General features: G+C 38.7%; 1 protein-coding gene across 2 annotated transcripts in view; it reads right to left on the reverse strand.

Moving 5' to 3' along the window:
- enox2 (ecto-NOX disulfide-thiol exchanger 2) overlaps positions 1-17,580 on the reverse strand; it is a 260,770-nt gene extending 243,190 nt beyond the window's left edge. The window contains exon 1 of one of the 2 annotated variants that reach the window (XM_084429442.1): positions 17,348-17,580. The gene's annotated coding sequence lies outside the window, so the exon portion shown is untranslated. The remainder of the gene's footprint in view (positions 1-17,347) is intronic. The other variant, XM_084429439.1, reaches the window with a different exon arrangement.
- Positions 17,581-18,898: the final 1,318 nt, after the last annotated feature.

The raw sequence follows: 18,898 nt of genomic DNA on the forward strand, positions 1-18,898 counted from the left end.
TGCACAAGCATACAAATGCAAATGCTTGGCCAACGCATTCATGAGTGAAATCTCATCATGCATAGTAATACGAGTTATTGCATAGAGTAGAGTACATTTCATGCCGAAAAAACATAAGGGTGTAACACTCATGTCAGGATTTGGTTCAATACACGATACTGATAATCACGATATTTTGAGCCAAATTAGTTAAAAATAGTACTTTTTTTGGTAAACAGTTAACAAAAACATTAAAATGTTCAATTTAGCATGACATCAGGGGTGGACTTGAAGCTTGAGCTTGGTCTTTCTCCTCCATGTCTGACCTTTCCAACGTAACACGTGAAGTCGAGGACACGCATCGCAGAGCTATGAAGATTCCTGGTTGTTCCAAACTTCTTCCATTAAGGATTATGGAGTACTTCAATACAGCAGAATGTTTTCGTAGTCTTCCCCAGATCGGTGTCTTGATTCAATCCTGTCTCTGAGCTCTACAGGCAGTTCCTTTGAGCTCATGGCTTGGTTTTTTCTCCGATATGCATTTTCAGCTGTTTACTGAAATGTGCCTTTCCAAATCATACCCATTCAATTGAATTTGCCACAGGTTATTACACTCAAAGTGTAGTAACATCTATAAGCGGGATCGGTATGCTCCTGAGCTGAATTTCAAGTGTCCCAGAAAAGGGTATGAATAGAAGCCACTGTAACAATATAATAAGCAACGATAAAGTTTACAGTGGCTTCATAAATTAATTTATCGAGTTAAAAACCTTGCTGTATTTTTGTTTAGTTAATTAATAGAAGGTACACCGCCATCCTACTCCAACGAAAGTCACCTGAACACACCTGGCGTCATAAACACGACTTCTCACTTTGTAAATACAAACTTAGGAGGACTTGAATGCACCATCAATTAAATCGAAAAATTTAATTCTTGGCTGAACTATCCACAATATATATTGTTACATTTTTGCATTGCAATATATTGTGCCAATATAGTTACATCCTTATTTTCTATTTTGTAATTCATCACAGCTTGTCATTTGAAATGAGTTACATATAACTAAATTGCCACTATAATCTTTTTGCCAGTAATAAAGAGCTGAAGTTTACTATCTTAGAGCAAGAGATGAAGGCTATTCAACCAGTAACAGAGAAAGATCACAGGCATCAGACAGATTTTCTTGCATGGCCGTTACCTCTATTAAGAAGGTGTTTCACCTTTAACCTTCCATCAGGGGAACGACACATCCCAGCACACCTGCATTCATTGGCATGCACCCCATTTCTTTTCTATCTTTTCAACATAACTTCCAATTTCCTCATTCTTTTTACAGATTTGCACTTTAATCAGCAGTGGCAAAGACAGACAAATGCGACAAAAAAATAAACTTTAGAAGGGGAAGAAACATTCATCAAAAAAACTAGGCCAATTCCGGTCATATTTAAAAAATGTGCAATATCTAGCTTTTCTCTAAATGAAGACGTAATGTGATATCCCAGCTCACAGCTGGGATAAATTCCTAAAACCCAACATTGCACATATCAGTTGATTTGTTTAAGAAGTCTTGATTACACATAGACATTATGCATAATTTAATCAGACCGGCAGTAAAAAAACAGCATTAATTTCCAACTCTCTGGAACAAACTGTAACGTTTCAACATTTTAGATTGCAATTTGCAATCCCCACTTTTAAACACAAATGCACAAACTAACATCTGTGAGACCTACCATTATAAGTATTATAGTTCATTAATAGTCCAGTGAGTAATACCTTTCACCAATTAAAAAAAAGCTAAATCCAGGATCATGGCCAAACAAACAGGGAAACAGCTGAATGTCTGTACAGATTCCTTGTATTTAAGTCAGAGGGCCAGCCGAGTGTTTCCGCAGCAGTCTGCTCATAAATATCTCATATTAGAGATATTTGCACAAGTGTCATCTCGGTAAAACCTGTGCTTTCATTAATATTCCCTGTCGCCTAACTGACATTTACATTACAGGACTACACTAAGATTACATTGTCATTTTGATGTAAAATCTACTCTAAAACATTTCAATATGTCAAAGGACACCTCTTCATTTTCGTCTTCAGCAGCACAACCAGTAATAGAGGGAATCTCACAAAACCTGTCAAGAACATTTGCAGCTTAGATTTTACCCCAAAATTCTTTAAGGGACTGCGCTGGCTTGGCCACGTGCGCTGTATGGAAGACGGGCGGATCCCCAAGGACATCCTCTATGGTAGGGCTGAACGATATTCTGTTTTAACATCGACATCGCGATGTGCGCATGAGCGATAATCACATCGCCGGAACATGCGATGTGAAGGGTGGTAGCACCAGGGTAGCACACAGTAAACACGAGTTTGTTGTATGGCTTGATGCTGGAGTGACATGCACGTTCCGCGTGCCTGCACAGTGATTGGTTCACTGTGCCGCCGCTCACCGCTCACAGCCAACATTCACTGGCAATCCTATAGCTAGCAATGGGCGACAAAGAGGATCCGCCGCAAAAAAAAAAAGATGATTTCGTACCAAAAAGAAAGTCAAAATCAGCTATTTGGGACTATTTCGGCTACAAAAAGGAGGATGTTGACCAAAAAGAGGTACTTTGCCTGGAGTGTTATAAAGTTGTGGATGGTTGTCTTTTTTTAAAAGTCTTTTGTCTTTTATTTTTCGTGTTGGCATTTATGAGGAAAAAACAATGTTACGTGACAGTTCTCCATTACGGACGCGACCGCTCTGAAAGCGGCACTAAAAGACTGCTTTAAAACTTTCACAGAGACCTCAAACAGAAAGCACAAAGCCTTTCTTTAAAGCGAATTTCGTTTTGTATTAATTGTATCTTAATTTTAATCAATGTTTCATTATCCAATTTCCTAGATTTAATAAATAAAAAGTAAATATAGCAGACAATAGATAATCACCACACGGAGGCGCCGGCGCCTGAACTGGAGCTTAAGCTATCATCCATGAACCAAAATTCGGCGTATAAGGTAGCCTACTCACCTCACACACCTTAAAAAATGTAATCCGTATGAAATGTGCATTTCTCTCTGGCGCGTTCACTACTGTGAAGATTGCGAGTCAGTATCGTCAACTTCATCTTTGCAGCCGACACAGAAACACAGAGAGAGAGAGAGAGAGAGAATAAGATTTTTTTTACTTATTTTGAGGAATTATAGCCTAATGAACAAACAAACATCTGTTAAGAGTGCCTCCACGTTGCATTGCGTAGAACGTTCACCGAATTCTGACAGAAATATGTTCTAATTTTGGAATAAAATATTAAGTGACCTTTTTGTCACTTGTAATGAAGCTTGCTTATTAGTGAAATTATTATCATGGAATGGTAATTATTGACTTTAGCCTGGATTGATGGCTCGCAATATATATAAATAATGTAATTTTTTTCCAATATCGTGCAGCCCTACTCTATGGTGAACTCGCGTCCGGCAAAAGTCCCCAAGGTCGCCCCCAGCAGATATAAAGATGTCTGCAAGTGCGACATGAAAGCCCTGGACATCAACACAGAGATCTGGGAGGACACTGCAGCTAACCGTAGCAGCTGGCGGTGCCTGCTCAAGAAACAGCTAAATACAGCTGAGGAGAAGATCTTGAAACTAGCAGAAGAGAGGAGAGCCAGGCGGAAGGCACGCGCCCACGACCAACTACATCTGCAGAGACTGACTGTCAAACGACCGAAGGAGGCCTACTACTACTATGTCCATTCAAGCACAAATAGACACAGAAGACAGCATAATTAGCTGGTTTAAAATGTAATGTTTAAACTGATAGGACCTAAAACACGTACAAATGATAAACTTTCACTCTACGATGATTCAACTTTTTTAAACAATACGAGAATCACTTGCGTTTCGAACCATGGTGCCTGGTCTGTACAGGTCAACTACGATCCCTATACTTGACGTCGCACATCCTGCAATGTGACTTGTTGATTCGCACGTTGCAATATCGATGACGATATATTGGGGTGATATAAATAGAGCTGCACGATTATGACAAAAATCGTGATTGTCGATTATTCCCCTGAAATTGTAATTGCGATCATCACAATTTGGATTGAATTATGTTTTGTATAGCTTTATACCATTGACTGAAGCAACTCCATACCATATTATATATAAAAATAAAAAAACAAGCTGAAAACACTTCCTGAAAAACATTGGTTTGGTTTCTTCATTAAATAAAAAAGTAAAAATATGCATGGTATAATAATAGGAGCTTTTGCACCGGGTAGTTCTAGGAACTTGCCACCAGGGTGGTTCCCTGAGAACTAATGTTCCCCTATAGCCGTTTTCATGGTTGCATTCGCACCGCCAGTAGGAACTATGAAGTGACGTAAGCCGTGCTTGTTGTTGGGACTTTTATTTAGACGGCGCGGCAGACTTTTGTTTTGACTCCTATTCGCTGTCTTTATTTGACTCCCATTCGCTGTCTTTATTTGTTTGATCTGTTTAACAGTCCTGTCTAATACGTTATTAGATGGTTATATTATATAACTGTTAAACAAAGTTGACAGTATAAGAAAAAGTATTAGCGTTTGCTGTGTGGCTGATGCCCAATGTTTACCTTGGTCCCCTCAAAATTGCATTGGATTTTCTCTTTAGCGTAAAGGTTGAGAGGTCCATCTATCACTGTTTTTCCATGTTTGAGGAGTTAGTTTGTGGAGTAAATATACAGTATAGGCCATGTACACTCTTTTTTAAAATGGCGGCTGATGTTTCGGGTGTGATCGACCAATCAACGTACACCTACGTCACTGCTGGGTTCTCTGAAGTAGTCGTGATTCGATACGACTGCGCTGATCAAAAGCATGATGGGAAACTACTTGCTGACGACAGAGCTTAATGCTCATTGGTTTAAACAACCGTGATGTATTGTTCTCTTTTAAAATGTTTGATTTTATAACTTTGATATCATGGTTTTATGTGTATAAATGATTTGTGAATATTCCCAAACTCTCTGAGAGTGTGATCTCTATGGGTTATGTGATTGTTATCATATTTATAAAAAATACATTAAAACATGTCTGTAATTAAAGTAAAAATGATTGACTTTACAATGGAAATAAATACTTTTGGTGTCTTGTTAATTATATTTATTTTTTATATAAAAGCAGCAGAACTTACATCCATTTTATCTGCAACATAACGCATGAGTGTGAATCCCGCGATCATCGGTGTCCGATCCACTGCGAGAAGAGGGATCTGTCCGTTTTTTCCCTCCTCCCCTCACTGCAGCCTACATATCAGTCGAGGTGAGGCACATCTCAAACAAGCCTAATGTAAGTGGACTTTTTTTTGCAATCGTGGCTTTGAGCGATTACGTAAAATAAGATACCCGTAATCGTAATCGCGATTAGAAATTTGATTAATTGTGCAGCCTTAAGCCCTAATGTAGGTCTTTGACGGGTGTGCCACATCTTGCTGTTCAGCATCTCATGCATGATCACTGTTTTTAAGATGCTGCGTCAAGTAATAAAAAATAAAAAATCTACTTTTAAAAATGCATCAAAAAATTGTGTAACAATTTTATCTTATTTACTTATTTCTTGTTGCATAAAAGCAATATCACACTCAAATCGTGCTGCTGTACTGAATATCAGCACAGCTGTGATAAAGCCAAATTAATAATCTAATGAATCCAAATAAAGGCATTAAACTGCATTGCTCTATGATCTTCACAACTGCCGCTGTCAACTTCAATTACCAGTAAACCAGTTCTACTAAACACTTACTTACTTTGTGAAATGTCAGTTGTTGTTTTTTTTTGCATAAGCTTTATTCCTGTTACTAAGCAGCAGGTTAATGTCTTCTCTGCATCTGACAATTATTTTGAGACTCTTCAAAGTTCTTTTTCAGGCATGCAAGCTGAGTTCAGACTCGCTTTTCTTGAGTTTCTGTAACTACCTGCATTCGATATTTTCTGCTATATTTGTCTGAATTCTGTATGTGATTTACTCTGGTAATCGTACTTGATATTAATGGTCATTAATAATAAAAAATAAAAAAACATTTTGACATGTCTTGCTTGAAAAGGCTGTGCCATCTTCCTTACAATAAATGCCACTTTCTTCAATCCTTCTATGGCTTAAAATGTCCAAATAATTTTTGGGGCCACTTAATTTTACTTATCTGAATTCAAATACATATTATTAGAATAAATGTGTCAATCTCACCTCGAAATCATTATATAATTTTAAATTTGTACAATGGAAAATCATTTTTTATTGTTTTGGAATCTAAATAAATGCATGCTTTCATGCTGCTATGGAGGCCCCCGAAAATATCTTGACAACTCATTAGTGATTCCATCCAGCAATCAAGTCTATTCTGTCTTAAAATGTTAAATTAAGCTGTCAAAAATTCTTCCATATGTAAGGGCTTCTTCGGTGAAATGAGGAACAGCAAATTCATTGTATGAATCTGTCAGTGACAGGAGGCTTTTAGTATTAAGCGCACACACACACACACACCTTCCACTCAATGACCAACCATGGTTCATTGATTACCTTATCAGAGGAATGTCAAAAAGGAAAAGCTCGCTCATTTCTATTTCTGTGTGGAGAGAGAAGTGAGTTGTGTGACAGAGTATTTCTGCTTGAAAGAATATTCAAATTACACCTGCTATCTCTCAACAACGCAATACAACATAAACCAACAAAACAAATATAAAAGCCACACAAGTGCTAATGGACGCTCTGCCCTTGACTAACCAGTGCATCCTTCATGCTCGAACCTTAGAGCTGTGAATGACCTCCATTAAGAGACGAGCATGTGTGCGTTTAGTGGGTTATGATGAGAAATTTACCTCTTTTTTTTTTTTCTTCATCCAGCCTTCTGCCAGATTCAAGGTGCAAAGATTACTGGATCCTGCACTCAGTCCATATTTTGCTGCCTGTAAAGAAGTTGTTGCTCTGAATCATATTGCCGTCTTTGAATGTAAACACTTGAATAGTCCTTATAAGCTGGTAAATGTGAAATAAATCCCTTTATGTGACTGGTATCCAAACCCTCTCACCATTTAAACATCTCTTTGAATGCTGTAAGGCAGGATAAAATAATACACAAAGATATATTTAAAAGCCCACAGTAATTTCCTCTTGAACAGCCGAATATCAAACAAGCATGAGGAAATAAACACATTCACTGCTGATCCCCTATTTCCTTTAGTCAAAGACTAGGCAGGATCTAAGGCAGGATTTAGTCTAAGTCCTCGCAGCACAGAGTAAGCAGCAGTGTTAAGAACAGCAAATTCAGGTCTACAAGAACAGACTGTACAGTGCAACAAAAATGAGACCCAAAGACAGACTGCTCGCTCTACACTTTCATAGCATCAGCAGGAGGAATACAATGTCTTCAACACGACTGATAAACCTTATATGAGGTGACGCCTGAGCGGCTTAGTATTTGTGTGAAAGGGCACAAATCCTTCTCAGACCAGGAACATGAAACTGAAATGAAACATGAAGGACAAAAAAAGATGATAAAACAGAAGAAATATTTGTACCTTAGAAACTGGGAATGAACAGTTCACCCAAATATGCAAAAATGCCATTTTCTATGCAATAACAATGCATGAAGCTTTCAAGCTTCGGAAAGGATGCAGATTAGGGCTGGGATAAACGTTTATTTTTTAAACGATTAATCTAGCGAAACATTTTACGATGCATCGATTAATCTAACGATTCATTTTTTTCAGTCCGATTCGATTTCGATTCGATTATCTCCCCATTAATTGACTTATAGCAATTTATACATGTTGATTTACATATCTGAATGAAAAAACCCATGAATTTCTTAACATTGCAATATATGTTTATTGCTCTTAAAATTCCAAAATAAAAGACTATAGAGCTGGTAAGTCCCGCCCCTTCCGTAAAACCCCGCTGGACCTCTAGGTTGAAAAATCGTCAATACAAGTGAATGGGAGAAAATAATTATTTTCTGGTCCCGTTTGAATTGTGCCATGAATGTGAACATATGTTGTCTGTGAATTTTTTATATAATCTTTCATGTTACGAGTTTGACAGTATATGGTATGATTCTTCAGCTAGCAGTTGTGGAAAAGACATAACGAGAAAGACTACATGTCGCCTATGTGACGTCACCCCATAAAGTTGACTTACCCGTGGTTTTCGCCAACCTCAACGATTTTGTCCTCTCCCTGAAAGAAGGCGGTGAAGTGCACCAAAGACACAGTCATGTTTAGCGGGATCCGTGAGCTAGTGTCCGTGTGCGAATGGTGGTGACGTTTCAAACGCGTCGAAAGCAGCGAAGAGTTGTAGTACACAAAGTGCTCTCACACAAAGTCTAACCGTATCAAACTTCTACCCGCTAAATTGTAGCATTCTTCACACGAAAGATTATATAAAAAATTCACAGACAACATATGTTCACATTCATGGCACAATTCAAATGGGACCAGAAAATAATTATTTTCTCCCATTCACTTGCATTGACGATTTTTCAACCTAGAGGTCCAGCGGGGTTAGCGAAGGGGGCGGGACTTACCAGCTCTATACAAGTGCAAAGTAATGCATTCTTAGTCAGAGGTAGCATTCAATAAAACCTTGAAGCCTTAAACACATAGGCCTAGCTTACTGAAAAAAAGTGCATCTTGTAGGCTAATTCTTCTTTCAGATGAAAATAACAACAACTTGATGTCTAGCATTCAATAAAAAAAATAAAAAGGTCACCCAAAATACTTGTTTAGAGCAATTGAAAGAATACAGTAACCAATGTAAACTTGAGGGCTTTAAGCTAACACAGAGAGTGCTTTTCCAAGAAAAAAATAAATAAAAATTAACAGCAACAGTGCATGGCGTCCTTCCTGAACCAACAGAATTGAACATTTGTTGAAAACACATAGTCCTAGCTTACTGAAAAAAGTGCATCTTTTAATTCTTCATTCACATAAAAATAAGAGATTTTTTAGCACAATTCACACTCCGCGGTAATTCAGGTGGAAAAAAAAATCTCAGAACGCTCCACGTGAAACTTTGGTCTTCCGCCCTTTTTCTATCGTGTCTAATGATTTTGATTAATATACACGAGGGAGAGAGAGAAAGACAGCGCTCGTGTTGTTTGAAGACGGTGAGTGCGCGCGCGCGGCCGGGGCTCTCTCTCGTACTTATATGCGCCCTTGTCAAGCGCAGCAGTCATTCTATTCTACATCACTCACCGATCAAATAAGGCCGCCCAAAAAAAATTCAATGCAGGAAAACCCCTGGATTGGTTATATAACGTTGGATAGAATGATGGTCCGGCCACCGCGTATCAGCGCACATATGGTACACACTGTGAAGTAATTTGCAAACGTTTTTTAGAGAAATGAAAATAGGTCGCACCACAATCATTATTTGCACTCGCACAAATGCTCCCAAATATATTTGTAGGTCACACAGATTAAATTTCAAGAGCATATGCGACCAAAATGGTCGCAATTTCGAGCCTTGCAAGAAGTACTCTCAGTCACTCTCAGAGGAACGAGTGTGTGCCGCCTTGCACTTCTTAAAGGGATAGTTCTTCACTTTGAAATTAAATTTTGGTATGTTTTAGCTTACCTCAAGGGCATCCAAGATGTAGGTGTCTTTTTTTCCGCAGTAGATTCAATTTTAATATTTTTAGGTCAAACCGTTCTTGTCTGTCAGTCATATAATGCAGGTCTGTGGTCACCACCTCAAAGAGCATGAACAGAGTCCAAATTAAAACAATTCCCCATCGTCCAAATTAAACAATTCCCCATCGTAAGTACACATTGATGGCCTGAGACACGAAACGAGCGGTTTGTGTGAGAAAACGAACAGTATTTATATCGTTTTTACCTTTTGTACACAGCGACGTCCAAGTGATCTGAAGTGAGCTTCTCCTCCTGTCCATACGGTAATTTCCTACTGTGTGACAGAGAGTCGCGTGGTTATGACGCAATCGTTAGCCTATTTTTACAAAAATTGCTTCTACGGGGCCATAACGTAAGCTACAAGGTAATGGAGCCTTTTATACATTGTCGTGTTTCTTCAGAAATAAATAATGGACAAATGGAGTCTTTAAACGCCTCAGATGTAAAGTTATTCACTGTCAAAGTGACGCCAAAATGAATGGGAGTCAATGGGATGCTAACAGCAGGTGGTGGTCCGCTAGCCAATGGCGGCGCCCGGGGAAGCTTAAAAATAATATGAAACGCTGCCCCCCTGGTTGCTACTACTCTCCGGCGCCGCCATCTTTGTTTTGGGTCTGACGAATCGACGCGTCGACGTCATCCCAGCCCTAATGCAGATGCATCAAAAAAGCGGTTTATAATACTTGTAAACTAAAAAAACGTGTCTTTTGAATTCATGTGATTATGTGAGAAACAGACCAAAATTGTCATTATTTACTGATAGCTTTCAGTGAGTTAGTCAAACCTGATAATAACCATTCTGACTGGCAAACCAATCACTCAAAATGGGTTTGTGAACCATTAAAAAGGTCTGACTCCAAAGAAAGACTTGTTCATTAATCAGACATAACGTATTCAGTCATGAATGTGTGCTCAAGACTCAAGATTAACATGAATTACTAGTGATGCACCAAACTTTCGACAACCACACATATTCTGCCAAAATAGTTTTGGAGCCTGGAGGGCCAAAACCATTGGCCAAAACAGTGATTGATGTTTAATTAGTGCTTCTCTGATGATGCATTAGACCGTGTCAGGCTGTCAGCGTCTATTTTGTGCACACAACGTGGATAAGCTACAACAGGTGAAAATGTCAGCAGTGTGGACGCACTTCACAGTGACCAAAAAGGATGTTAGAGTTTAGGGCTCAGTATCGTTCAATACACGGTTCCTGAACGATACTTTTTTTCGATACCAATTTTATGAACAGATAATGTTATAGCAGAGGCTGCAACATTAAAGTGAAGAGAGGGGGGGGGGGGGGGGGGGACAAGAAAGCTAAACTGTTAATGCAGCCAAACTGAAGGATAAGCACACTTTACAAGATGCCAAATTTAATGTGAGTAAATTCCGTTTTGTTTCCTGTTTTAATTTTTCTGGATGGTTAAATTAAATTGTATTAATCAAAAACCATAATTGCAATCATGAAACTTGTTCAATTTAACAGCAATTTATTAACAGTTTAACAAAAATTACATTCTTAATGTTTTTTTGTTTTTTGTTTTATTCTATTTTATTTTTACCCAGTTCTGTGCATAAAGGCATAAAACATTAATTTATCGTTTATTCAAATAAAAATTAAACAAGCCCTTTAATTTTTTGGCAAACAAGTGATGCACAACAGAGCTTTACTGTTAAAATTATGTCATGGAAGATTTTTTTAAATAATAATTGTATTAGTAGTAGTAGTAGTAGTGGTATTACATTAAGATGTGCATTATACTGTACAAGACAAAACATTTCATATACACTCACCTAAAGGATTATTAGGAACGCCATACTAATACTGTGTTTGACCCCCTTTCGCCTTCAGAACTGCCTTAATTCTACGTGGCATTGATTCAACAAGGTGCTGAAAGCATTCTTTAGAAATGTTGGCCCATATTGATAGGATAGCATCTTGCAGTTGATGGAGATTTGTGGGATGCACATCCAGGGCACGAAGCTCCCGTTCCACCACATCCCAAAGATGCTCTATTGAGTTGAGATCTGGTGACTGTGGGGGCCATTTTAGTACAGTGAACTCATTGTCATGTTCAAGAAACCAATTTGAAATGATTCGAGCTTTGTGACATGGTGCATTATCCTGCTGGAAGTAGCCATCAGAGGATGGGTACATGGTGGTCATAAAGGGATGGACATGGTCAGAAACAATGCTCAGGTAGGCCGTGGCATTTAAACGATGCCCAATTGGCACTAAGGGGCCTAAAGTGTGCCAAGAAAACATCCCCCACACCATTACACCACCACCACCAGCCTGCACAGTGGTAACAAGGCATGATGGATCCATGTTCTCATTCTGTTTACGCCAAATTCTGACTCTACCATCTGAATGTCTCAACAGAAATCGAGACTCATCAGACCAGGCAACATTTTTCCAGTCTTCAACTGTCCAATTTTGGTGAGCTCGTGCAAATTGTAGCCTCTTTTTCCTATTTGTAGTGGAGATGAGTGGTACCCGGTGGGGTCTTCTGCTGTTGTAGCCCATCCGCCTCAAGGTTGTGCGTGTTGTGGCTTCACAAATGCTTTGCTGCATACCTCGGTTGTAACGAGTGGTTATTTCAGTCAAAGTTGCTCTTCTATCAGCTTGAATCAGTCGGCCCATTCTCCTCTGACCTCTAGCATCAACAAGGCATTTTCGCCCACAGGACTGCCGCATACTGGATGTTTTTCCCTTTTCACACCATTCTTTGTAAACCCTAGAAATGGTTGTGCGTGAAAATCCCAGTAACTGAGCAGATTGTGAAATACTCAGACCGGCCCGTCTGGCACCAACAACCATGCCACGCTCAAAATTGCTTAAATCACCTTTCTTTCCCATTCTGACATTCAGTTTGGAGTTCAGGAGATTGTCTTGACCAGGACCACACCCCTAAATGCATTGAAGCAACTGCCATGTGATTGGTTGATTAGATAATTGCATTAATGAGAAATTGAACAGGTGTTCCTAATAATCCTTTAGGTGAGTGTATATATACAGTGAGGAAAATAAGTATTTGAACACCCTGCTATTTTGCAAGTTCTCCCACTTAGAAATCATGGAGGGGTCTGAAATTGTCATCGTAGGTGCATGTCCACTGTGAGAGACCTAATCTAAAAAAAAAAATCCAGAAATCACAATGTATGATTTTTGAACTATTTATTTGTATGATACAGCTGCAAATAAGTATTTGAACACCTGAGAAAATCAATGTTAATATTTGGTACAGTAGCCTTTGTTTGCAATTACAGAGGTCAAACGTTTCCTGTAGTTTTTCACCAGGTTTGCACACACTGCAGGAGGGATTTTGGCCCACTCCTCCACACAGATCTTCTCTAGATCAGTCAGGTTTCTGGGCTGTCGCTGAGAAACACAGAGTTTGAGCTCCCTCCAAAGATTCTCTATTGGGTTTAGGTATGGAGACTGGCTAGGCCACGCCAGAACCTTGATATGCTTCTTACAGAGCCACTCCTTGGTTATCCTGGCTGTGTGCTTCGGGTCATTGTCATGTTGGAAGACCCAGCCTCGACCCATCTTCAATGCTCTAACTGAGGGAAGGAGGTTGTTCCCCAAAATCTCGCAATACATGGCCCCGGTCATCCTCTCCTTAATACAGTGCAGTCGCCCTGTCCCATGTGCAGAAAAACACCCCCAAAGCATGATGCTACCACCCCCATGCTTCACAGTAGGGATGGTGTTCTTGGGATGGTACTCATCATTCTTCTTCCTCCAAACACGTTTAGTGGAATTATGACCAAAAAGTTCTATTTTGGTCTCATCTGACCACATGACTTTCTCCCATGACTCCTCTGGATCATCCAAATGGTCATTGGCAAACTTAAGACGGGCCTTGACATGTGCTGGTTTAAGCAGGGGAACCTTCCGTGCCATGCATGATTTCAAACCATGACGTCTTAGTGTATTACCAACAGTAACCTTGGAAACGGTGGTCCCAGCTCTTTTCAGGTCATTGACCAGCTCCTCCCGTGTAGTTCTGGGCTGATTTCTCACCTTTCTTAGGATCACTGAGACCCCACGAGGTGAGATCTTGCATGGAGCCCCAGTCCGAGGGAGATTGACAGTCATGTTTAGCTTCTTCCATTTTCTAATGATTGCTCCAACAGTGGACCTTTTTTCACCAAGCTGCTTGGCAATTTCCCCGTAGCCCTTTCCAGCCTTGTGGAGGTGTACAATTTTGTCTCTAGTGTCTTTGGACAGCTCTTTGGTCTTGGCCATGTTAGTAGTTGGATTCTTACTGATTGTATGGGGTGGACAGGTGTCTTTATGCAGCTAACGACCTCAAACAGGTGCATCTAATTTAGGATAATAAATGGAGTGGAGGTGGACATTTTAAAGGCAGACTAACAGGTCTTTGAGGGTCAGAATTCTAGCTGATAGACAGGTGTTCAAATACTTATTTGCAGCTGTATCATACAAACAAATAGTTAAAAAATCATACATTGTGATTTCTGGATTTTTTTTTTTAGATTATGTCTCTCACAGTGGACATGCACCTACGATGACAATTTCAGACCCCTCCATGATTTCCAAGTGGGAGAACTTGCAAAATAGCAGGGTGTTCAAATACTTATTTTCCTCACTGTATATATATATATTTTCTTCATAATCTTGACATAAGTTATTTCTTGTGATCTTAGTTGCGATCATGGGAAAACAAGTAAAAAAATTAAAAAAGGAAACGCACCCTTTTTGTTCCGCAGACACCTGAACTTGCAACTGCTACCGCTGATGTTCACGCGGTGTAACAGTTTGCAATTTCCTGCATTGCGTTAAAAAAAGAAAAGGAAAAAAAGCATTCTGTGTAGAATGTAGCGCCTATATAGTGTCATTCTCCATAATATAGTGTAGTAAATGTGTGAACAAATGACTTCAGCCGCTTTAGTCCCTTTTACAGCGTAGGGGGGCGAGACACTTCAGACTCTAGAGAGTATTTGATTGGACAGAAAATCTGATGAGAAGCTGAAGTGTACAATGATATCATCAAAACAGTCGATCCATACTGGTGCACAACGTCACAAGATGCGACCCTAAAAAGGACAGAATACTCAAGCATGCCTGTTTTTTCTAGTCATCGTGGAGATGTTGCCCATCATAGCTCAGTTCATGCATCAGAACCGCATCTCCTCACAGCAGATCTTCGTTTATGTGTGTGACGGAGGGATTCCTGCCGCTGTTCCTTTACACATCTTATAAGCTCTTCACGAGTTCTCAGTTGGTCAAAACACTATCATATGAGCCAACAAACATACAACGAGCGTGTTTATCCCAGAGCACAGCACTGTTTTGGATGTTCTGTCTCGAAATATACGTCATAAAAACAGACCAATCAGGTTGTGAATGAATCCCTATGCCTTTAGGTTCGGTGTTAAAATGGCAACGTGAATGCTAAGCGGACCAGGTCAAATTTTATTTATTTTTTGCTCCGGACCAAACGAACAGAACTACAAGTCTGAACACACCCTAAATGCGAATTTTGTCATCGTCATGGAGCACACTTGCTTATAGATAACCATAAGACTAGCATATTCATACTAACGGCCAAAAAACGTCAGTTTTGATTTCAGAGGGACTTTCAATTTCAGTCTGTTCATCACAAGAAATGATTGTAAGGTTTTAGAAGACTTTGAATATAGTGCACAAGTTATTGGAGTCCACATTTATGATACTTTTGTGACGCTTTTCCATCTTTTTTGAAACTTGAAACAGCACAACAAGTGCACTACTTAAAGTTTCAAAATCATAAATGCCTAGATGTCTATCCCTTTAAACAGAAAGAAAAATAACTGGATGAAAGAATGACCAAAAGGCAAAATTTCCATTTGAATGCACTCTTAAATCGATATTTTTCTGCAACTGAGAGATCACACTCAATGAACAACATTGAAATTACCTCTCTGCTTGCAAGGAGCCACTTACATTTGTGCATCTAAACAACCCAAACTTTGATAAGTTTACAAGTAAACAGCAGCTCATCAGCTTATTGACAACAAACCCTATAGCTGTCATCCACTGATACCAGCCAGCGGTTGTGCGTATCTCGTGTTGCTAGGATACAAAGCTTTTCATGTGAATCACTACCGATATGTGATTGGTGTGCTAGTCCTGAAACTATTCCACACGGTCCGCACTCTAAAATACTTAAAATATACAATATAGGAGCAGAGCACAGAGAAATACAAGAAGACAGGGATCAATTAAATCATTTACTCTACCAAGAGCCCATTTCTACAAGCACACCTGGTGTGAATATTTAGATGACCATAAAGCTTATTTAACAACAGTTTAAATGCATCACATCACTTTGCTGTAAACATCCACCCAAACATTAAAGTGTTTATCTGTCAGCAGTCATGCAGCACAATTCAACTAATAATTTATAATTACTTTCTAATACTCTGCTTGACTGTCAACAAGCAGTAAGGCTAAATCGAGGTAATTAATGAACAAATCTGATAAATATGAAGCAAGGCTGTCATTTTGATACGGATATGCTATAACAATTCAGCTTAGTTTAAACTGGTCTAGAAAACTGTGCTAACTGTAGTAACATTAATGCGAAACCTGACAGTTTAAGTAATGATACATTTCTCCATTAAACTGTTTCTAAATATGAGTTGTTGTTGTTTGTTTTTTTATTGTTTTTTTTTAAATAACTGAGAAAAGCAAAACCCATAATGTCAGCAAAGGAATAGGAATTAATTATACAAATAATAGAGAGATTCAAGTTAAAAAATACAGGTATTTTTTACACCATCTCATGCATAGATCATAGATATTAAATGTTCCAATAATCACAGGTATCAATAAAGATGATTATTGCACGTGTGCTAGTTCAGTTCAATTTGCTGCATGTACACACACAAATTAATATTATATATATTTATTATTATTATTATTATTATTAATTACAATATACAATAACTCTTGGTAAAAGAATAAGTGTTTTAATAAAAAATAAAAAGTCTATTTCCGTCTACATCCGGTGTGTTGATCTGTAACATGAAGCTATTCGCTCACTAATCGGTTCTCAACTCATGACGAGTCAAACACCTGTCTCGGTTACTGAACGAATCAATCATGACCGAGTCGTTTTCATTTAAAAGATCCGACTCAAATGAACAATTCGTTTCTCGAATCGGACATCGCTACTCATCAATCAGACAGACTTCTGTTTACTGATGACGCAACAGCCAAAACTGTTTAGCATGACACACTGTTATCATCTATGTTTACACCAAAATATAATAATTACTACAATTATTGTTACTTCTCTGTAATCATTATGAATAAGAGATCTCCTTTACACAGTTTTATGTCTGTCATTTTTAGTAACAGTGCCGATTAACACGGAACTTACCGTGTTAACTAACTGTTAGGTGAATAATGGATGTTTCTAAGAGAACGACTAAACTCCCTAAACACATTAAGACGCTGTCCAAATTACCTGCATAAAAGTAAAATAAGTCGTGTGCATCTTGCTTAGAATATCTTGCATTAGTTTCATTATAGATAACAACACGAGACATGTTAAAAGTGTTTAAAAGCGCAGTGCGGCGCGTGCAGTGATGCGCGCGCTCTTGAACGCAGTGTCGTTGCGGTTGAAATAACATGTAAAAGCATAAACTAATGTAATGCAAGAGAATGATCTGCATGGACATAAGTTTATACACGCGCTCACCTCAGATTAAGAGAGGAAGTGTCCAACCCTGCCGCCGCGAACATAAACACGGTCCAAAACTGGCGACAATCTCCGGTCCCCGTCTGGCGAACTATGCTGGGTTTGTCCCGGTATATGGTGACGTTCCGGTGCATGCAGCACTGCTGGATATATGCTGGGTTCCAGTTGGTAACCAGAAGAGCCAGTGAGCAGCATCGGTGCTGTCAGACTCGGAGGTAAACACTAGGCATTATGGGAATCTGGAGGAGCAACGTGCTTTGTGCACGCGGGGTAGAACACAGCGACATCTACAGGGTGCAATAATATTGTTTCATATGGACACAAACAAAAAGTATCTTGGCACTAGTGTTTTTATTTGGACATGTTACTATGGTAATAATGCCACGGTGTAGAGTGCCCGTAGTTGCTGAATATAGATGGGTGTTTCTGCAACTACGGGCACTTTTAAGTCCCAGTACAACATTTTTAGATTTATGTTCAAATTTGTCATCTGATGCTTCATAAATATAAACGGTGTCATAACACACCTTGACAAAAAAAAAAATAAAATAATAAGAATGAATAATATGATTTAATGAAAAATGATTAAGTATGTATAGGTCCAAACGCCATTTTTGCTCATGTCCTACAACTGTGATCTCAATGCTGAAATATGAAGGTCAAATTTGATAATTATTTTACAATATGACTTTTATTTTACAGAATTTTAAATGAATTAGTTTAACATAAATATTACTTTACATCATCTTAAAGTTCTTTTTGTTGTTGTTTCTGTTTTATTTAATGATACTCATTTATATGATTTTTTCTTTTCTTTTTCAGTCCTTACCGCAACACTGAAAAATACTTTTAATATGACATTTGTTTAAAGCCAAACAAATCTAGTTTCTAAGGAAACAGAAATGAGCATGTGAGCTCAAGGCTGACAGATTGGGCCACCCCCATTAGGTCACTCACAATATCCAGAAAAATAAGATAAAGATAATCTTTTCCTTTGAAGTGTTTATTGTGGAGTGCACAGCTTAGTAATTGTGTACTTTGAACTACATTTTGAAAATTAATTTATATTACTGTTGAATACATGTATGTTTGGTCAAAACTGATAAATCAGACCTTGCTAGCTGCCAGTTATCAGCAATATTATAGCAAAAATGTAATTTCCGCAACATGTATTTTACGCAGCGTTTTTGGGTGGTGCGGTAAAGACCTTGTGTTGCGGTAGAGACAAATTCAAGGTTTATACTGTATATTAAATTGATCAGTCACAACATTAAAACCACTGGCAGGTGTGGTGAATATCATTTGTTATATTATTACAATGGCACCTACCAAGGGGTGGGATATATTAGGCAGCAAGTGAACCGTCAGTTCTTGTATTTCATGAGTTGGAAGCAGAAAAAGGTGTAAGATCTGAGTGACTTTGACAAGGGCCAAATGGTGATGCTAGACAACTGTATCAGAGCATCTCCAAAACAGCAGGTCTTGTGGGGTGTTTACAGTATGTACTGGTTAGTACCTACCAAAAGTGGTGCAAGGAAGGACAACTGAGTT

The sequence above is a fragment of the Rutilus rutilus genome (assembly GCF_951802725.1).
Source record: "Rutilus rutilus genome assembly, chromosome: 14".
NCBI classification, from domain to species: Eukaryota; Metazoa; Chordata; class Actinopteri; order Cypriniformes; family Leuciscidae; genus Rutilus; species Rutilus rutilus.